The sequence below is a fragment of the Mastomys coucha genome, unplaced genomic scaffold (assembly GCF_008632895.1).
Source record: "Mastomys coucha isolate ucsf_1 unplaced genomic scaffold, UCSF_Mcou_1 pScaffold3, whole genome shotgun sequence".
Classification (NCBI taxonomy): Eukaryota; Metazoa; Chordata; class Mammalia; order Rodentia; family Muridae; genus Mastomys; species Mastomys coucha.
The window spans coordinates 66016410-66034745 of NW_022196909.1; the positions used below are offsets into that span (position 1 = coordinate 66016410).

General features: G+C 36.1%; 1 protein-coding gene across 7 annotated transcripts in view; it reads right to left on the minus strand.

Moving 5' to 3' along the window:
• Nucleotides 1–18336, minus strand: part of Tbc1d5 (TBC1 domain family member 5) — a 518011-nt gene that overhangs the window by 456411 nt on the left and 43264 nt on the right. Inside the window, exon 1 of one of the 7 annotated variants that reach the window (XM_031348345.1) lies at nucleotides 6702–6873. The exons of the other annotated variants lie outside the window; for them this stretch is intronic. The gene's annotated coding sequence lies outside the window, so the exon portion shown is untranslated. Of the gene's footprint in view, nucleotides 1–6701; nucleotides 6874–18336 lie in introns of those variants that run through there. 7 annotated transcript variants of the gene reach the window in all.

The window sequence follows — 18336 nt, forward strand, 5'->3', positions numbered from 1 at the left end:
AAATGTCCACCCAGCACATTAACGTGCTACCAGAGAACAAGTCATGGGCCTCACACATGCTGGACAAGGTTCTACTATTGAGCTATATTCCCAGCCTGCTTTTTCTTTTCTTTTCTCTTTTTTTTTTTTTTTATTTTTCTTTCAAGGGTATGTGGGGCAGTATTTAATTGGTAAGGCTATCCTCAAACTTTTGATCCTCTTGCTTTCACTAGCCAAGTACCTGAGATTTCAGGCCTGAACCAACAGGCTAGGTTCTTCTGAAACTTTTGAAGTAGCATTTTATTTTTCAATGCTTAATTCTTAAAATTCAATGCATATTATTCTACAGAAGAATACTTGCTAACTACTTTAGCATCATCTTTCCTATCAATTAAGAACTAACACTAGTGTTAAGCTGTAAATATTAGCAAGAAAATCAAGTAGAAATAGTTCATGCCTTGTTCTCACCTAATTATAAAAATTATCTTAAAAGGTTATGTGACTTATTTCAAATTCTATATACTTAAAATCATAACTATTCATAATTATGTATCTGAACTGAAATTATAATAAATTAAATATTCTGAATTTAAATTATCATTATGAATTTTACAATTAAGCTATTCTTATAATTGATATGAAATCTTTTAACAAAAAAATTGGATCTAAAATTCTACGACCTTTTTGTAAATAAAGTCATTAATTTTCAGTCATCTTTGATTAGATTGACATTTACATGTAAAAATATATAGGTTATTATTTTTAGATTTAAGTTCCTACTAACAAATGTAAATAAAAATAATTAACTAAAGGTTATTTAAAGTTTTTCAATTTAAATTACGTTCCCTAAACTTGGGATAATTTTTGGTAAATGCTTTTTGTTTAAAAAGTATAAACTGCCATATAATTATAAATGCAATTTAAATCTGTTACTTAATTTAAGATAATTTAAATTCAAAGACATCAAGAATAGTTATTATAACTTTTAATTATACTATGTTTGAGATACTTATACTCATGTCACTTTAAGAAAAGCTAAGGTTATATACCATTTCCATTTCATTTTACTGTCATTTTATTTTATATTAAAATTAATCCTTGTATTCTCAGAGATACTACTGCACTCATATTCAATCCTCAATAACATTTGTAAAATGTCTATAGTCAAGTAAAGCCCATGACAAATGTTAGTCAACAAGAACTCTATGAATGATTTATGAATAATTTCCTAGAATCACTTTAAGAGACCAAATTTCACTTCATGGATGGTTACTGATTGGACTATTTAAACTACTATAATCAAAAATTTTTACAACGAAAATCAATGTAACAAATATATAAGTAAGAGAAATACTTTACATTCTGCTATAGGAACAATGTTTTCAATATTTTACCTCACAAAAATCAGATAAAGTAGTTTAATAATTCTTTACACTGGTTTTTATCTTTGTAAATTAGACACAAATTTAATAGTTACTGTTACTTAGTGCAGTTCATTCACAATTGCTCATAAAAGATACTTAAACAACAAAAAGATATATTTATATCTCTTTATAGAAAGCCAAGATATCTTCTGATACAGTAAGATGTGGGAAAACATAAACATGCTATGCTAAGCCTTGCAGCATATTTACTAATGTGTTTTTCAGGGTGAAAATTTTAAACGTTTTTTTTTGTTGTTTTTGTTTTTGTTTTTGTTTTTCGAGACAGGGTTTCTCTGTGTCGCCCTGGCTGTCCTGGAACTCACTCTGTAGACCAGGCTGGCCTCGAACTCAGAAATCCGCCTGTCTCTGCCTCCCAAGTGCTGGGATTAAAGGTGTGCCACCACTGCCCAGCTTAAAAGTATTTTTAAGAAATGCACATAGTACCATTACAATATCTGTGTTGTTGCCAATTAAAATTTATATTGGATAAAATTTCTATTATGCCTTCTAATTTAAGTGAATGTAAAAGAATTATCTGTTCACTCTCTACATTATAAAAGAATACACTGAAGCTCATGTACACAACCTCTAGAGAGGAGGATCTACCTTAGAGCAGTTCTCAAGCTATGGGTCATATCCCCTTTAGGGGTCAAATAACCATTTCATAGAGGTCACATAAGAACATTTGAATATCACAAATTTACATTACAACTCCTAACAGTAGCAAAAGTAAATTCATGAAGTAACAGTGAAAACAATGAAGAACTTTATTTAAGAGTCGTAACACAGCAGGGCAGTGGTGGCACACCCTTTAATTCCAGCACTTAGGAGGCAGAAACAGGCGGATTTCTGAGTTCTAAGCAGCCTGGCCTACAGAGTGAGTTCCAGGACAGCCAGGGCTGCACAGAGAAATCATGTCTTGGAAAAAAAACAAAAAAAAACAAAACCAAAAAACCCAAAAAAAAAACAAAAAACAAGAGTCATAACACAAAGAAGGTTGAGAGCCACTGCTCTACTGTCACCTAGTGTCACCTCCTCCACAGTAACCACTCTCCTAATTTGGAGGTAAATTCACATCTCATCTTTTAATTACATAATAAAGTTGTATTTTACATATTTTTCAATTACCATAAATGTACCACATTAAAAATATTTGTTACTTTTAATTCAATAGTAGTTTTGAGATCTACTGGTACATCAATCTACTTACTTGGTCTTAATTATTATAAAATATTAGGGCATATTTTATTTATTCATTCCCTCACTAATGAACATTGAGGTATTTCTCATTTTTCACTATTACAAAGTTTTAACAAATATTCTTGAACAAGTCTCTGTCTGTCTGTGTATACGTGAAAGAGAAAGACACACAGAGAGAGTGAGAGACAGAAACAGACAGAAAGAGAATGGAGTCTCTCAAAGCAGTAAGCTTCTCACCTGAGAAGCTATATTTGGGACTAAGTAATACTTATGTTTGTGGCTTATTATAGGTAGGAAGTTTAGCAATATCACTTAGTAGATCATCATTAGTCTAGTGGAGATCAATAACACAGTAAGTGTATGACAAACAAAAAAGTCTGGAGATATTGCTAATTATAGCCTAGTTGTAAAATGGTCCTTTTGAGAACCACTGCTCTAACGTCTTTAGAAAGAATGGAAAAAGTGTACTTTCCACTTACCCAATTTTTCACTAAGTATCTCTACCGACATATATTTCTGCCATCATATAATATTTCCTATTTCTAATCATCTTCAACAAAACTTGATTATCTATAGTGATTGTTTTTCTAAGGAAATAAATCCCTAATTATCCAAAGGGAAACTACTACTAGAAGTTATTTGAGATCAAGTGGAATACATGTGGTACTAAAAATAATGCCTCTAAACTTCAGGAAGAAAATTATATATATAATATTCCCTTCCCCCTTCCTCCCTCCCTCCCTCCTTCCTCACCTACCACCCTCCCTTTCACATATACATACATACATTTTTGAGAATCTGTGCTATTAATATTAATATACTGAATTACTTCAATCTTCTTAAAACTTTTTCTTCTCAGAGGACTAAAGATTATAATGCTTCATCTACATTTCCTGTTAAAACTTTCAAGACCAAACCGTTTAAATAACTGAATGAAATATGCTGAATGATGTCATCACTTATAATACAATTTTCAATTTTAATGCTGACCTCTAAATAAGAAAGCAGACTACAAATTAGCAATCAGACATTTACAAAAAATACCAGTGATCCAATCAAAGAATCTGTTAAGTTTTCAAACTGACCTTAAAAATGGATTCAAACTAAATCAAAATGGTAAAGTAACCATACATTCCAAGTCTTTCTCCCCTTCTGCCACACAAAACAACAACAAAAAACATCTAAACTGTGTAATTACTAAATTCCAGTCCTCACCAAAAAAAAAAAAAAAAAAAAATCAACTAACATCCCTGTTTATTAGTTCTGTGAAATGTCTGCTGCTATTTTCTAATAAAAATTCTCAAATTATATAACCAATCCTTTTGGGGTTTCTGATACATGTACCCACATGACCATGTATGATGCCATGGCACAATGAAATGATTAACAATTTCACTGTCAGATACTACAACCATAACCAGACTAGATGAGTAAGGCAGATTATAGACTAAAAGGAATACCACAAAGATAGGAAACAATATCTCACTATCATTAATACTAAAAAATAAAATACAAAAATATAGTTACCCTGACAGTGTCCCAAATTTAAAAAGGGGGCTGGGGAGACTCTGAAGACAGTGTGAATAATAAGAACATCCCGGCACAGCTCCTCTCCAGATCTCTCATGTTCCAGCACCAAAAAGCCAAAAGGAAACAGGTCTGTCTCCTCAGGGAATGGATAGGAGGTACGGTCCATGGTGAAAATCAAATTATAGAAGCATGGTACCCAATCTAAAGAGCTCCCTCAATATTCTATTCTAAAGAATCATAAAAGTTTCTGGGGAAACAGCCAAAGACATATTTTAGAAAAATTAATAAAGAATTAAGAAGAGTAAACCAAGGAGAGAAAAAAAATCAGCTGGAAACAAAAGTATACAGGGTCCTGAAATCCAGGAATCCTGAAGACCCTGGATGCCAAAACAATCTACCAGGTAACTCTGATACATTACTGGCTTATCAGTATAAAAAGGAAAGGTGAGGGAAGTGTCTATATGTACTTATTCACTCCATCAGGAAATACTCAAATAAAACTGTTCTAATCCCTTCGCACTGCTGAGCTCCTGTAGGCTGAGGGGTCAGAACAGCACTGATCTGAGCCTGAGGAAGCGAGGTCTGCACAGGGCGCTGCGCTCAGGGAAGTGAGGTCTGCACAGGGCGCTGGGCTCAGGGAAGTGAGGTCTGCACATGGCGCTGAGCTCAGGGAAGTGAGGTCTGCACAGAGCGCTGAGCTCAAGGCTAGGGGGATGTCCTGCCTATAAGTGGTAAGGATTTGTCCTAAGATTTTTATTTCTATCTAAAGTATTGTTATAACAAAGACATTTCCCAAAGGTTTTAAATATATATTAAGAAACAATAAATAAAAGAATAATGTATTAAGATTAAAATGATAAATGCATCTCCAATATCTTCTACTTCTGTGTTCCTCCCCAAATCTATCCTGCTCCATATACACATAGCTAATCAACACCATACTGAATTTAACTTAAGTGCATTCTTACTTTTTCACTCCATATGTATATATAACTAATATGTTTAGCTGTTAGCAGTATTCAAGTTTCCCATTTAATGTGGTGGACACTCCCATGTGGGTTAGTTAATAAATGCTATATATATATATATATATGTATATATATGTATATGTATATATATGTATATATATATATATATATATATTTATTTATTTTTACTAAATACTCTGCTTCTAAAGTGATCAATGTGGACATCTGAACCTGGAGATCATTCACTGAACTCTTAAATAACACTCAGTATACGAGTATGCCACAATTCATTCACTCTGTCTCTAGCTGATGTGCATTTGAGTGGCGCCAGATATTTGCTTGTCACGGTGTTTTACAAAATGATCTTGAGCACATTTCCTGTGTTGAGCACATCCAAGAGTTTCTTTCATATAACTAAAAGAGAAATTGTGTCCCAGATTAACAGGAGGTATGCATGTGACAAGGTTCTCTAGAAAAGCTTAAAAAGGAATGAGGCACAGGTAAGGAGGTAAAGAGGTACTGACCAAAATCAAAGGTGTAGTTTTAAAAGCCATATAAAAAAAAAAAATCTACTTTGTAAATTGGACAATGGTGGTACACAGCTTTAATCCCAGTACTTGGGAGGCAGAGGCATGTAAGTTCAAGGCTAGCCTGATCTACAAAGCAAGTTCCAGGAGAGGACAACAGGGCTACACAGAAAAATCCTTTCCAAAAAGTAAAATAAAATAAAATAAAATAAAATAAAATAAAAATAAAAATAAAAAGCAAAAACTGTATTTTGTAGATTTATAAGCCAACTCTTACAATAACTTTTAAGAAGGATTAGAAGAAAGATAGCCTGTATGGGTAGGTAATATTGCTCCGAGAAGCCATGGGTTATTAAATACAAACTTATTGAGGAAAGTGAGGAAAGCCTAAAGAAAGGCCCCCAAAACAATATGTCTGCTGTCGTCCTCCTTGGGTGCCTACTACCTAGATGGTACCACACAACACAGATGCAAGGTACAGAGAGATGGAGATGAAACTAAAGCAGACATTTCTCTCTGCCGGCCATCTCTGATGGTCACAGAAAACACATCAACAAATTACTGAGCTGTGAATTCTGCTAATTATGATGCCAATGTACTAGTCAATATGTGCCTAATGGTATAGAAGTGAAACAGCTAACCAATCTTTGATTAGATTTGAGGCCTCTGGTACAATAAACCCAGTCCAAAAAAAAGGGAGGGGGGACCATAGATTCTAGGAGAAAATTACTACATTATTTGGCTAAGTTGAAATGGCACTAAATTGCCTTCAAAAATATTCATTTATACCCAAAGATATATATTATTCTCAGCCTTGATCTTTTGGAAAAGCTTCTTGTTCAGTGAATGCATAAATGGGTAAAAAGACAGTAGGAACCAGGAGATAGGGAGAAGACTGCAAATGCCATCTTTGGACAAGACTCTTACAATCATGACTCTCATGGTGTCTGCTTGTACCAGTCAGGCATGAATCAGGAGGGGACCACAGGGCTCTCGACTCCTTTTGAAATCACTGACTGCTAACAGAGTTCACAGAAGGGGTAGTCACTGTTGTTGGTGGTGCACCTACTTACCAGACTCCAGTGGTCGGTTCTCAGCCAGAAGAAACTAAGAGCCATGTATATGGAACCATTTGTAAAGAGGAGAGGGGGTTGACAGGTGTGGAAGAAAAACAAGAGATCACAGTTAGGTGGGAAGAGCAACCAGATTGTACTAAATGACTGTATGAAATTGTCAAAAGACAAATTTACTTAATAAAAAAAAAATGGAATCTTAAAAAAAAAAAAAAGAACTTGTAAAACACACAAATACTCTTCCTAAATGACAGAAAACCAGGAACTTCAAGAGCTGCCAAAACTTACATCACTCTAGCTTTTAAGGACTTCCTGGGCAATGGGCTTCATTTTGCTCTTTATGTACCAGTTCCTTGTTTGTTTGCTTGTTTACTTGTTTGTTTGTTTTCTTAACATTTACCATTATTTTATGATGTGCATTGTCCAAGGAGGCCAGAAGAAGGTGCTGGATCTCCTGAAATTGGAGTCAGAAGTGGTTGTGAGCTGTTCCGTGGGTGCTAGGAACTGAAGCAGCATCCTCTACAAAGGTAGCAAGTATGTTTAACTGCTGAGCCATCTCTCGGAAGAGATTCCTTGCTTTTTATGACTGTGACTGACTGCCCCAGCTCTATTTTATACATCTTTTTAAAAGAAAGCCTATCAAAGTCCAACTTCTATCCTTAACATCTAAGGTCTTCAAATTACTAAAAACTAGGTTGGTTAAATCTAGCATAAATAACCCACGATCCTAACAGTTATCTACTAAAATTTGATGATCCACTTATCTACAGATCCACCCAGATAGCAGATATCACTCCCAGACAAAAACCTAAGTGAGCACACATCCCAAATGCATGACAACCATTAAATACAGTAAACAATGTAAAAAAATGCAATGAAGAGAATCCTCACCATTTATGCAATTAAGAGATCCATTCACCAAGTGAATGTATCCCATAATCAGCCTATAAATTTGGCCTTAAAAGGCCAAATAAGTAGACAACCCAATAATTTTCGATAATAGCTATCAAGTCATCTATCTCTAGGTACCTTCACTATCTCACATTTCTAAAGCAAGAGCCATTTCTAACCATTTTTTGACAAGCAATTGTTTATGCTTTTCTTATTGCCAATGTTCATAAGTATCTTTACAATATATCCAAATTTGAAACTGTCCCATATACATATATATACACACACACACACACACACACACACACACACACACGCACGCACGCATGCACCAAGTTCTCTCTGTCCACACAAATATCCAAAAAGAGCAGCAACTGTAAATGCCAAAATCAAACTTGTCACAAACACAGAAGAGTAAAAATGAGAGAGCACTCACACCACCAGGGTCTCTATGCAGAAGAAGCACATTAAAGTAGGCATGAAGAGTGCATGCCAGTTACCAGCTACTCTCACACTGCTTCAGAATTCATTGTTCTGATTTCAGGAGCACAGTGTGCCATGCTTTTTACAAGGGCAGTGTGTGAGGTAGGTTGCCCGCCAGGTCATGCCTACACTTTATGCTACAATCCTATTTACTTATATATATTTATATACTCCTACAGGTATTTTTTGATAACCATATACTGTCTTTTTCCGATGAAATATAATTAAATAACTTCATTCTAGGTAAGAGAGGTGCAAAGAAACCAAAAAAAAAGGTTGTATCCAACTACAACTACATGACGGTTTCATGAATCTTGTGAACCACCTCTACCTCCCTGTGAGGTAATATTAGGAAGTCCCCCACGCGGAGAGGTTCATGCATATGACCACAGCCACACTACTTCTACCTCCCTGTGAGGTAATATTAGGAAGTCCCCCACGCGGAGGTTCATGCATATGACCACAGCCACACTACTTCAAAGGGGCAGCAGTCATATCTATCCTGGAGGAAACAGCTACATTGCACCCTAACACAACTACCACTCTTAAAAACCTAGTGTCTAAAAACAAAACATTTATATAATCCTATATATGGGGAAACTGTGCATCAAAAACAAGAGAGAAATAAATTACAAATAAAACATAAACTACTAGTACATCTGTCTATAAGTAAGGCTAAAGGTTTAAGTACAAATGAAATATCATTAAAAAGTACCCAAGAGATCCTCCAACATGTAACAAGGGCGCATGCTCCACTGTGTTCACAGCAGCCTTATCTATAATAGCCAGAAAGAACCCAGATGTCCCTCAATAGTGGAATGGACACAGAAAATGTGGTACATTTACGCAATGGAGTACTACTCAGCTATTAAAAACAATGACTTCATGAAATTCTTAGGCAAATGGATAGAACTAGAAAATATCATCATGAGTGAGGTAACCCAGTCACAAAAGAACATACATGGTATGCACTCATACCCAAGATACAATTCACAGACCCCATGAAGCTCAAGAAGAAGGAAGACCAAAGTGTGGATGCTTCAGTTCTTCTTAGAAGGGGAAAACAAAATACTCACAGGAGAAAATATGGAGACAAAGTGTGAAGCAGAGACTGAAGGAAAAGCCATCCAGAGACTGCCTCACCTAGGGATGGATCCCATATAGGGTCACCAAACTCAGACAATATTGTGGATGCCAACAAGTGTTTGCTGACAGGAGCCTGATATAGCTGTCTTCTGAGAGGCTCTGCCAGAGCCTGACAAATATAGAGCCAGATGCTCACAACCAACCATTGGACTGAGCATGGGGTCCCCAATGGAGGAGTTCAAGAAAGGATTAATGAAGCTGAAGGAGTTTGCAACCTCATAGGAATAACAATATCAATCAACCAGATCCCCTTCCTCCCAGAGCTCCCAGGGATTAAACCACCAACCAAAGAGCACACATGGAGCAACCCATGGCTCTAGCCACATATGTAGAAGAGGATGGCCTATTGGACATCAATGGGAGGAGAGGCCCTTGGTCCTGTGAAGGCTTGATGACCCAGTGTAGAGGAATGCCAGGGCAGGGAGGTGGGAGTGGGTGCATGGGGGAACACCCTCATAGAAGCAAGGGGAAGGGGGGATGGGATGGGGGTTTCAGGAGGGGAAACCATGAAAGGGGATAACATTTGAAATATAAATAAATAAAATATCCAATAAAAGAAAAAAAGTAACTCTACTATAAGCCTTACAAAGAAATGAATTCTCTCCAATGCGTGTGGGCAAACATAAAGAAAAGTATTATTTCACTCTTATACCTTAATAAATTACATAATTTTTAAAACTACATTGAAATAATTACAAATCTATGTTATTGAGCATGATTGTATGTGTATACACACACATACATACACACATACTCTTTGTAGACTGGATGAGCTTAGAAGAGAGCATATCAGGTCTTAAAGACAAGGCTAAGGAATTGGATCACTCAGACAAAGAAAATATCAAATTAAAAACAAAAATAAAAACAAAAACCAAAAAAAAACAAGAACCAAAAGTGAAAGATCTATAAGACACTTTATATAAAAAAATAATAATAGGTAGAGAAATAGAAGAGACCCATGTCAGAAGCACGAAAGTATTTAAAAAAAATGATAGAAGAAAACTTCTCTAATCTAAGGATTACCTTAGATTTAAAAATTATGTAATTTATTAAGGTATAAGAGTGAAATAATACTTTTCTTTATGTTTGCCCACACGCATTGGAGAGAATTCATTTCTTTGTAAGGCTTATAGTAGAGTTACTTTTTTTCTTTTATTGGATATTTTATTTATTTATATTTCAAATGTTATCCCCTTTCATGGTTTCCCCTCCTGAAACCCCCCATCCCATCACCCTTCCCCTTGCTTCTATGAGGGTGCTCCCCCATGACCCACTCCCACCTCCCTGCTCTGGCATTCCCCTACACTGGGTCATACAGTCATACACTGGGTCAAGCTCTAAGAGGCATACAGAACAAAGTATCAAAACACTAAATGTACCAAAAAAGAATATTGAAAGCAGAAAAAAAAAAATCAACTCACATACAAAAATAGACTCATCAGAACCGCAGCATATTTTTTCAATGGAGACCATGAAAGCCAGAAGAGACTGAACTAAATTCATAAATAAGTTATGAAATACAACCCAGAGATGCTAACACAAAATACTACACCTAGTAAAACTATCATTTGTAATTAACGGAGAAAGGAATTTTTTTACTAACAAAACAGATTTAAAGAACGTATGACCATTACTTCAGCTCTACCAAAAATACAAGAAGGAATACATAGATATGAAGAGAAAACACCCAAGAAGACACAAGAACAAATGAACTACAGAAAAATAATACAAAGAGATCTAATAGAACATCACAAAGGCAATAAAAGTGACAGGAATCAATACACATTGTTCAATAATAACTTTTATTAATGGTCTCAACTCCCCAGTGAAAAGATACAGACTACCAAATTGAATCAGAAAACAGGATCCATCTTTTTCCGCCTCCAAGAAATGTACTTTGAGACCAATAGACAACACTTTGGTGTTCCAAGCAAATGGAACTAAGAAACAAGCAAGATTCTAATGTCTAACAAAAAAGACTTTAAAGGCAAAATCCAACAATGCTGCACTACAATCTGAAGCCCATCTACTTCTAACATAGGAGCAGCCAACTTCATAAAAGAAACACTATTAGACTTAAAACCACAAATCAAACCTAACACAGTGACAGTGGGTAATTTCAATACTCCATTCTCATCAGTAGATCATCTCATAAAATTAAAAAGAGAAACACTGCAGTTAAATGACAAGATAAATCATATGGACCTAACATATATCCATAGAACATTCTACCTGAACACTCAAAAATACATATGTTTTTCAGCTAAGGAAAGCTTCTGAAGCCAGCTATGAGTCAGGGTTTTTTTTTTTTTGTTTGTTTGTTTGTTTTTTCTGCATGGATGGACACTATGTGCCAGAGCTGCGGGATACCTGCCAAGGAAGACTGCAGACCTGTGTGGAACAAGCCCAAGAAAGAGAAATATGTTGCAGTATAGTAACAATTTTAGGGTTTTTGTTTCTCTGAAAAACATAAAAATATCCTACGAACATGTTTTTGTTTTAATCCCAAGTATGCGGATATGGGGCTGTTTTGGACTGTCTCCAGCAATTATGATTTGCCTTGTGCTCTAGCAAAGGGGTGATTTTTGCCAGCAGCAGATGTGATGTGGGGAATTCTGGGGACTTTTCTGAGGGTATACAAATGCAAGAGCCCTGAGAGGCAGTGTGTGTAGTTAGTTGGTTGCTGTTGGTTGTTGTTAACCAATTTGTAAGTAGCCATGTGCAAAGAAGAAAAAAGAAAAAATTAGATATCCTGGCAGTGAAGATCAAACTTGCCCCAAGGAACTCCTGCCCTGATCAGCAGGAACCAATCTAACAATAATGTCACCTCCTTTTACTTCTATCCATGTTCCTCTCCCATCTAGTGTTAGGGGGTTGAAACAGTGGAAGAAAAGGGGAGAGAAGGATGGAAGAAAAAAGAACTCATGAAGTAGTAAAACATCTGTCTACATTGCAGTCAACAAAGCTGAAAGGAGTTGGAGAACTGAAGAGTGCTTTGACATCAGACATGGGGATGGATAGTCTAGAATTTGCCCTGCTACTTTTAGGTCTTGCTTTGGTCCTGTATTTTCTCACTCTGTTCCTTTTCTTCTGCCTTGGAATGTTAATGTATATTCTGTGCCACTCTATGTTGTAAGTATGTGACCTGCTTTTCCATTTTGATTTTACAGGGGATCACAGTTAAGATATTACCACGAGTCTCCTAAGAGAATTTGAACTTTGGGCTTTTAACAAGTTTGAGACTGTGATAGACTATAGGGACTTTTAAAGTTGTACTGAATACACATTTTACATTATTATATGGTTACAAGCCTACAAAGGCCAGGAAGTGGAATGTGGTGGTTTGAATAGGAATAGCCCCCATAGGCTCATATATTTGAGTGATTATTAGGGAACGTTGCTAACTGACAGTGATTAGGAGGCTTGGCATTGTTAGAATGGGTGTGGCCTTGCTGGAGGAAATGTGTCACTGGGGTTGGGTTAGGGATTTCAAATACTCAAGCCAGGGCTAGTGCCTCTCTCCTCCTGCTGCCTATAGATCTGGATATACAACTCTCAGTTCCTCCAGTACTATGCCTACCTGTGTGCCAGCATGCTTCCTGGGCACACTAACAACACCCTTACTAGACAGCAAAGGCTGACAAATAAAAACCACAATGCCAGAAAGGAAATATTTCTTTTGGAATTGTGGGACAATTAGGTCTCTTGGACCTTTAATTATTACAGGCTATTACCACTGTTCCTGGCTACCCTACAGAAGCTGACACTAAGACTCTAGGACTTAAGACTCCATATACTTAAGTCATAAAATATAATGAAATCAAGCTGATTATAGATCTGCAAGGTTCATCCCTACTACCTAGCTTTCATATTACTTTTATAAAGAACTATGCAAACTACTGAAAAAAAAAGTAATCATCAGTTATACTCAACATTCAATTCTGCAAGCTATACCAATGCCTGGACTAGCCCATTTGACATTTGTCATGTAACATGAGTCATAAGAGTAATCATCCAATTTCTGATTGAATTTAAGTCCTGTTCCATAAAATTAAATCTATACCTGTTATCTTATTTGGCTAAGAACAAGTCATAGGCCATAGGAGAGAACCTACCAGTATTACTCTGATAAATGGGCATAGATTAAACCAGATGCTAATGGCCTATAGATCATGTATCTCTCAGCTCTCACCTGATAAGCTTCTATTTGCAGTAGATAGCAATTTATAGAGTCCCACAACTAGCCAGGTGCAGAGAATAAGGAACTACATAATAATAAAAAAATCTATAAACTACTCACCATGTTCCCAAGGCTCAAGAATAAATTTGGAAGAGGATGACAAAACAGTGTAAGAACAAACAAGTAATAATATAATTCAACAAGAACTCAGCTATATATGTGCATAAGTATGTATACACACAAACATACACACATATATACACACAAATTTTTATAGAGTGAAATACATGACAGTGAACATGAAATATGAGAACACAAAAATATACACTCACCTCAGACATACATAGAAAATTCTCCAAGAAAGACTATTATGAGAAGACCATATATTTATCACAAATTAAGTCTCAATAACTTAGAAAGGCTGAACTCATATGCACCATCTATTCGGGCTACAGAGGAATAACCTATCTTCCATAATGGAAGGAAAATTAGAAATTAGACAAATGTACAGAAATGAAACAAGTCATCCAGTTGGCCAAAGGAGGGAAAAAAAAATCAAAGAAAATTAGAAGTTAGGGATAAACAGAAATTAGGAAACAACATGCCAAAAACATGGTATATAGTTAAGATATTGTTCACATGGATTTTATAAGTATAAATACTTCCAATATACAAAATTTCAAATCAATTAACTTACATTAAGGCTAAAAGAAGAGATAATTTAAGTTAACTAAAAGGTGTTAGAAGAAGGAAAAGATGAAAATTAAGAAATTAAAGAAGATCAACAAAGAGAATCAACAAAATTCAAAGCTGGTTCATCACAAGAATGAATAGAATTGACAAATCTTAAAACTGGTTTTTATTGGGGGTGGAGGTGGGGTGGGGGCAAACTAAAAGTGAAAGCATTACTATCAATCTTATAGAAATGAGATGGAAAAAAAAAAAGAAATGAGATGGATTATAAGAGAAAATTATTAATAATTGGCAGCAAGCTAGAAAACAAATATGAATCAACAAATCCTTAGAAACACAGATTTTTACCTAAACTAATTTATACAGAAATTTTTAAAAATTCAGCAAACCTGTTATAACCAAATTGAATCCGTAATTTAGTATCTCCGAGAAAGAAAAATCCAAGATCCTCATTAGTGATTTCTAATGATTTCACAGACTGCAGACCAATTTCTTTCTAATTTCTCTCAAATTTTGAAGGAGGGCAAAAACTTCCATAGTTCATTCTGTAAAGGCAGCATTGTAGCTGGGGATGTAGCTCAGATTGATTGCATACAGCATTGGACTAGTGCACATAAAGCCCTGGGTTTGACCACAAGCACTGTCTGAATCAGAGGATGTAACACTTACCTACAGTCACAGTACCAGGAGGCAGAGGCAGAAAAGTCAGAAGTGAAGGCCATACTCAGCTGGTCATCCTAGACCTACCTGGGCCTCATGAGACTCTGTCTAGACCTACCTGGGCCTCATGAGACTCTGTCTCAAAAACCTTTAAAAAGGTCTAACAAAATCTAACAACATACTAAAGGGATTATGTACCATGACCAAGTAGGAATTATTTCAGGCACTCAAAGATATTCAACTAAGACCAATGTAGTAAATGTTAATCGAAGAAAAAAACAAACATAACACTATCAACTGATGCATAAAATTCATCTGATAATACCCAAATACTCTTCTATTAAAACAGAAACAGGGGAAGGCCAGAACACTCAAAAAACTAACTAGCAATTAGAGAGACCATAATAAAGGACACACACAAATAAATATCATCCTAAAGTAAAACATTTTATTTGATTAAATGAACCTATATCTAGAAAACCATAAAGAATCCATAATAAACGAACTACACCAAAACATTTCTATAAAGTTACAGTGTATGATATAAACACAGAAAAATTACCTATAATCTCATCTGGAATAAATGACCCAAAATGGAAATCAAGGTGATTCTACTTTCACCAGAACCCAAAGAACAACATATCTAGGAACAAATCTAAACAAGAATGAACAAGACTTGAACACTGATAAATTACAAGCTTGTTCAAAGAAATGGAAGACCTACTAAATATAATATTTTCCCAGGCAGTGAGAAGAAGAAACCCTACACAGAAGCAGACTTTATACTTAAACTTCTGCAAGACTTAGTAATTAGTTACAACTGCAATAACTGTAGACACATTCCTGCTGCAGGTCATCACCTAACAGTCTAATCATATAATTATAATTTATTATGGGTACCCCTCCACGCCTTTATTTCTTTTGTAGAACAAGGAGGCCTCAAACTCAGAGATCCATTTGCTTTTCCCTCTCAAGTGTTGGGATTAAAGTGTTGGGAATGCCACCCAAGTATCTACACTTTGGTCTTCCTTCTTCTTGAGCTTCATGTGGTTTGTGAATTGTACCTTGGGTATTCCAAGCTTCTGGGCTAATATTCACTTATCAGAGAGTGCATGCCATGTGAGTTCTTTTGTGATTATGTTACTTCACTCAGGATGGTATTTTCTAGTTCCATCCATTTGCCTAAGAATTTCATGAATTGTTTTTAATAGCTGAGTAGTACTCCATTGTGAAAATGTACCACATTTTCTGTATCCATTCCTCTGTTGAGGAGCATGTGGGTTGTTTCCAGTTTCTGGCTATTATAAATAATTCTGCTATGAACATAGTGGAACATGTGTCCTTATTACATGTTGGAGCATCTTCTGGGTATATGCCCAGGAGTGGTATTGCTGGGTCCTCAGGTAGTACTATGTCCAATTTTCTGAGGAACTGCCAAACTGATTTCCAGAGTGGTTGTATCAGCTTGCGATCCCACCAGCAATGGAGGAGTGTTCCTCTTTCTCCACATCTTCGCCAGCATCTGCTGTCACCTGAGTTTTTTATCTTAGCCATTCTGATTGTTGTGAAGTGGAATCTTAGGACTGTTTTGATTTGCATTTCCCTGATGACTAAGGATATTGAACATTCCTTTAGGTGCATCTCGACCACTCAAGTTTCCTCAGTTGAGAATTCTTTGTTTAGCTCTGTACCCCATTTTTAATAGGGTTATTTGATTCTCTGGAGTCTAACTTCTTGAGTTCTTTATATATATATATTGGATATTAGCCCTCTACAGATATAGGGTTGGTAAAGATCTTTTCCTACTCTGTTGCTTGCCATTTTGTCAGGGATCAAAATACCCATGGTAGGAAATACAGAGACAAAGTTTGAGGCAGAAACTGAAGGAAAGGCCATCCAGTGACTATTTCATCTAGGGATCCACCCCAAATATAGTTACCAAACCCAGACACTATTGTGGATGTCAAAAGTGCTTACAGACAGGAGCCTGATATAGCTGTCTCTTGAGAGGCTCTGCCAGTTCCTGACTAATACAGAAATGGATGCTCACAACCATCACTGGACTGAGCACGAAGTCCCCAATGGAGGAGCCAATGAAAAAACCCAAGGGGCTGAAGGGGTGTACAGCCCCACAGGAGGAACAATATGAACCAACCAGTACCCCCAGAGCTCCCAGGGTGTAAACCATCAATCAAAGAGTACACATGGAGGGACCCATGGTTCCAGTCGCATATGTAGCACAGGATGGCCTTGTGGGACATCAATGAGAGGAGAGGCCTTTGGTCTCATGAAGGCATGATGCCCCACTGTAGGGGAATGCCAGGACAAGGAAGCGAGAGCAGATGGGTTAGTGAGCAGAGAGAGGGAGGATGGGATAGGCGGGTTTTTGGAGGGGATAAAATTTGCAATGTAAATAAAGAAGACATCTAATAAAAAATAAACAAAAAGGTGTATGCCACCATGCCTGACTTATTGTGGGTGATCTTAATCCTGTTTAATAGTCATTCCTTATCCTTCTCTGTGTCTGACCTAACATCCTTGATATTAATAGGTAAAAATCTTTGAAGGTGTATTAACTAGCTCCCATGAACCAAAAGGCTAAGAGTTTCAGACAGCATCAAAAGATCATAGCAGAGATTTCCCCACATTGCTTTAACCCACCTCTGCAATGTTTCCATTAATACATTTGCAAAATACCTTAACTTATAGCTTTTCTTTGTTCTGTTACTATAACAATTACATCACACTGTTATCATATCCGAAAATGAAACTTGAGGTAACTGTGTTCCCCAACCATGGTCACTCATATGTGGCTCCAGAAAAAACGACTTACTTGTTCCACTTTGAGATTAGTGATGTGGTTTTGTATCAACATTAGGAGTTATTAAGGTGTTAGTATCACCCGAAGTGATGTAAAGATTCAATGAAATCACTACCAAATTTTAATGACTTTTTACATAAACATGAAAAGGTGCTATAATGTTTACAGGGAGAGTAAAATTATTTTAAAACTAAAGTTAACTTACACAAAGGCATAAATATCTGGAAGCTATTGCAGTATATACTTTTAAATTGAGTGGATATTGGTTATGTGAACATATTTCAAACTGTTAAACAGTGTTATTCAGCTTTATAATATTCTTTATTTCCTTTTATAAACATAATTCCTTGAAAAGTATTCAACTAATCTATACATGCCTCCTAAATCTCTGGCGCCAGTACTGACTACTCTCCTGTCCTCTACACCTGAATTTCTCTACTTCTATTCTATGTATGACAAAAAGAAACACATCACTCGCTTTCCTACTCCAGAAGACTGGTCTCAGCCAACAAGTGCTCTAGTCCTGCTCATCCACGCCACTAAAGCTGGATTCCTTATCTTGTAATTTGCCATTCCACTCTAAAATAACCTATTTTGTTGGCTCCACTCAACTTTTCTGTCAGTTAAAAGGCCAACTACTTTAGAAGAACAAAGTCCCCTCCCTTAATTCCTCTTCTATTGCAGCCTTTTGTTTTCAAACACAGATCAAGAAACTCAAAGTCTTAAATATACCATACTTTGTCCTTTTCTTTTTTTTTTTT